We start from the raw sequence: 4352 nt of genomic DNA on the forward strand, positions 1-4352 counted from the left end.
ATGTTCTACTTTGAGCTACTACCAATGAATGAGTCAATTTTTAACAAACCTCAACCTCTCTGTGCCTCAATTCCTTTTTTTATAAAATAAAAAGATTAAACTATACCTAGATTACTTTCTAGGTACTGTTTGGTTAGACATGATTCTATGATAAATGAAAAATTTCTAAGCACATTTCATATGAAACTGATTCAACATTCTGTAAATTGTGGGGAGGGAATAACTAGGGATTGAACTCAGGAGCATTCCACCACTGAGCTACATCCCCAGTCCTATTTTGTATTTTATTTAGAGACAGGGTCTCACTGAGTTCCTTAGTGCCTCACTGTTGCTGAGGCTGGCTTTAGCAATCCTCCTGGTCTCAGCCTTCTGCACTGCTGGGATTATGTCTAACTGCATTAAACCAAAGCAAGTAAAACTCTAAACCTACCTTGGAGAGCAACTTAATAATAACTAATAAATTCAAAGATGTGGATATTTGCAATAAAACTGTTTCTGGCTACAACATCTAGAAAAACTCCAACACATAAACCCAGCAACACCAACGTTCTCTGTAGCACTGTTTATAATCACAAAATACTAGAAACCTAAACACCCATCAACAAGAAAAGGATGATCATAAATTGAGTAGCTTTGGAATAACTGGGACCCATTTTATCATGCATAAACTCAAAGACAATGCTGAGGGGAAAAGCTACTTGCAAAATAATATGTACAAATTAATGCCTTTTATATGAGGTTGAAAATCCCAAAATGTCACATATAATTTATAGAGAGAAATATACACTTTTTTAGTATAAAAACATTCAATGTAATGACAAAAAAAATCAAGAGGGTAGTTATCTCTGGGGGAAAAAAAAACAAGATCAGGGAGGAATACATATGCAGTACAGATGAGCTACTATTTCTTAGGGCGGAAATCTGAAGCAAGTTTGGCAGAACACTAGAATGTAGAAAAGCTGCATGTGGTGAATACACAGTTACTTATCATATTCCATTGTCTATATGCTTTTAAACAATTTATAATTTAAAAAGACTTTTGAAATTATGTTCAAGAACAAAATATTCAAAAACAAAAGGAAACTTTAGCAGGAAACTACTTTAACTTTGCCCTTAACCTTTAAGGATTAGCAAAATAACTAATGTAAACTAATATTGACACTAAGTAGAAGACAGAAGATGATAAGAATTTTTTTATTTTTTAAAGTGGAATGAGACATATTTTGAGTTATCTAGGGAAGTAATAATTAAAGACACTGAAAGTATCAAAGGGTTAAGACTAAAATCACTATCACTATTATGAAGATCCCAAAGCACACAGTAAATATTGCTTCCCAGAACCTTTTCCTTTTTTTTTTTTTTTTAAGGTATAAAGTCTAGTAATGCTTTTTATTTTTTAAATTTTTTGTCGTTTTAGGTGGCCAGAATGCCTTTATTTTATTTGCTTATTTTTACGTGGTGCTAAGGATCGAACAGCAATGCCTCACACATGCTAGGCAAGCACTCTGCCACTGAGCTACAGCCCCAGCCCCAGTAATGCTTTTCTTAAGGCAGGTCTATAGGAAGCCAAAAATGTTTCCCAAGTTCCTCCACCCTGACATAAATCAACCTCCAAGTTCTGATTCCCCTGAAGACTTTGTCAGAAACTGACTATAAGCTTGGGTTCACAGCAGGCCTTAGCCTAGAGCAGAAGTCAGCAAACCTTTTCTTAAAAGGGCCAAAAGGTAAATATCATTGCTTTGTGGGCCATACCATATTTGTGGCAAACTACTGAACTTCATCACTGTAATGCAAAATTAGCCAAAGACATTATATAAGTGAACAGGTGTTTGTTTTAGTAAAATTTTATTGCTATAGTTTGCTGTATCACCAGATGACTGTGGTATTGATTTGGTCTCTTAATTGTGGCTGGGGCATGGTGCCAATATCCCCCAACTATACACCTTTACTGTCTCTGTTCCACTGCCAATGCTGTAGCAGCCACCTGATAAACCTTCCATAGTCTTTCCCCAAAATGAAGAGCCCTCTGTCAAAAATTCACAAGGGACCCACATACAAACATTTAGGAGCCTCTCCTATACAGCTTCCTTTCCTCTACCCTGAAATTTTAGCCCAAACCAATTCTCTGCCTACTTAGCACACTTAGATTACAGTCTGTGCTGTCTGTTGCCCAAAGGTCAAAGGGTTATTTCATATATTTTGTCTAGTTTCTTGGTGTTTATGGTATGAAGGCTAGTCTAGAACCAGTTGCTCTATCATACCCAGATGTGAAAGTCTAAATTAATATTTTAGCATCTAAAACTACCAAGATCTCAGCTGAGGCACAGTGAAGAATGAAACTATACTGTAATCCAAAGAGTATTAGAGTAAGAATAACTAGCCATTCATTCATTCATTCATCCATCTATCCATCCATACATACACCCAGCCTACCAGCCAACAAATACAAAGTGCCTACATGTACCAGGAAAAGGCTAACATAATGCCTTTGAGTCTCAGTATTAGCCAAAAGTAGGACTACAACCTGCCCTGCTAGTTACATAGGTTTTAGGTAAGAATTAAATATAAGAAAATGCACATAAAAGCTCTTGCTAAAGCACTACACAAATAAAAGGTAACCTTGTACTGGCAATGAATCATACCCTTTAATAAAGCACAGTTCTTCTGTGTAACTTTTTCAACAACAGAAATAAAATGCACAGGATGATGATTAAAAAACAAACAAACAAACAAAAAAGCATAGCTGGGCACAAGCACTGTGACAGGCGACTCCAGATTTCAAATCTGCTATAGAACAGAGTGCACATATAGAAGTGACAGGTGGTATGTGGATTTCCCACACAAATGCTGTTGATAAGCATCAGAGTGCCTAGCACAATACCATTTACGTGAAACAATTTTTTAAATTTAAAATTAGGGTATAAAGAATTATTTTTAAATGTTTTATTACAGAAGATTAATATAAATTTCTTAAAGTTCAGCAATAGAAATATTTTCTAAAATAAATAACATGAATACATGTAATAGCTTTTAAAATTTTGTCTAGATGGATTGCAAAGGTCATACTCATTTTCTTACCAACAGACACTACAGAAAGAAAGAGAGAGAGAGAGAGAGAGAGAGAGAGAAAGGAAAGGAAAGGAAAAGAAAAGAAAAGAAGGAAAGAAGAGCTCAGAGAAAGGGTAAATCATTTAAGAAACATACACTGATGAGAATTTAGCAATGCTAGTAGACTAGTAAACCCTACTCAGGTACTTGAGTTCAAAACACAGATGTGAATCTAGCTTTTAACAAATTATTTCTATCTAGGTGTTGGGGATAGGCAACTGATAGTTTTTATACACAAACACAAACACACACACACACACACACATGCACACACTACACACATGTGTATGTGTATTCTAAAATGCTTTCCATTCTGCTTTCATGTTCTTCTTTTCTGCTGTTCTACCACTGCAATCTTGAAACTTTTTAAATAAATGTCAGCTATAGTGGTAACAAACACTGACAATATGAAAAAAAAAAAAGCCAATTATTTCTAAAAGACAAGAAGTGTGACTATAAAATAAATCTGAGTACATTTAAATCAAGAACTTCTGTTCATCACAAAACACTGTAAGAGTCTAGAAATGTCCCAGCATCTCTCTCACACTCTCAAACACACATACACATGCGCATGTGCACATGTGCGCATTCTCTCTCAACACACACAAAATGTATATAAAATATATATGATATACATATAATGTGTGTGTCTATTCTACATAACATAAAAAGAAAAGTTACAAACCAGAAAGAGTTTTAGAATATATACATCCAACAAAAAGTAAGCATGGAGAATATAAAGAAGTCTTAAAAATCAGAAATAAAAGCACAAACAACCCAGGAGTTCAGGTGGTGGGAAGTAGGGATAAACAAGCATTTCACAGCAAAAAAAAAAAAAAAAACAAAGCCAATAAAAATGAAAGAAAAGTTCATATAAAAAGTAATCAAATAAATGCAATAAAAGTGAAATACCATTTTACATCCATTCAAGCTCCAAAAAATTACAAAGTCTCAGAAGCAAGAGCTAAAAAGGACAGAGATCCCATGGTTTTTTATGCATTGTAGCTGGGGGAAATATTTGGTCTCATTTCCGCAAACTGAATACCACCACACTTTATAACCCAGGGACTTTACTCTTAGTTTTACATCAAGAGAGATGTACACCTATACCTCAAGAGACATGTGAGAGATGGGCTGGGGATGTGCCTCAAGCGGTAGCGCGCTCGCCTGGCATGCGTGCGGCCCGGGTTCGATCCTCAGCACCACATACAAACAAAGATGTTGTGTCCGCCGATAACTAAAAA

At 35.4% G+C, this 4352-nt stretch overlaps 1 protein-coding gene across 13 annotated transcripts in view; it reads right to left on the reverse strand.

Moving 5' to 3' along the window:
- The window catches only part of Strbp (spermatid perinuclear RNA binding protein), a 140696-nt gene that overhangs the window by 77730 nt on the left and 58614 nt on the right, over window positions 1–4352 (reverse strand). Inside the window, exon 1 of one of the 13 annotated variants that reach the window (XM_058581700.1) lies at window positions 4219–4345. The exons of the other annotated variants lie outside the window; for them this stretch is intronic. The gene's annotated coding sequence lies outside the window, so the exon portion shown is untranslated. Of the gene's footprint in view, window positions 1–4218; window positions 4346–4352 lie in introns of those variants that run through there. 13 annotated transcript variants of the gene reach the window in all.

Source organism: Marmota monax, unplaced genomic scaffold (genome assembly GCF_021218885.2).
Source record: "Marmota monax isolate L192 unplaced genomic scaffold, Marmota_monax_Labrador192_F-V1.1 WCK01_AAM20220418_F8-fsc00020, whole genome shotgun sequence".
Classification (NCBI taxonomy): Eukaryota; Metazoa; Chordata; class Mammalia; order Rodentia; family Sciuridae; genus Marmota; species Marmota monax.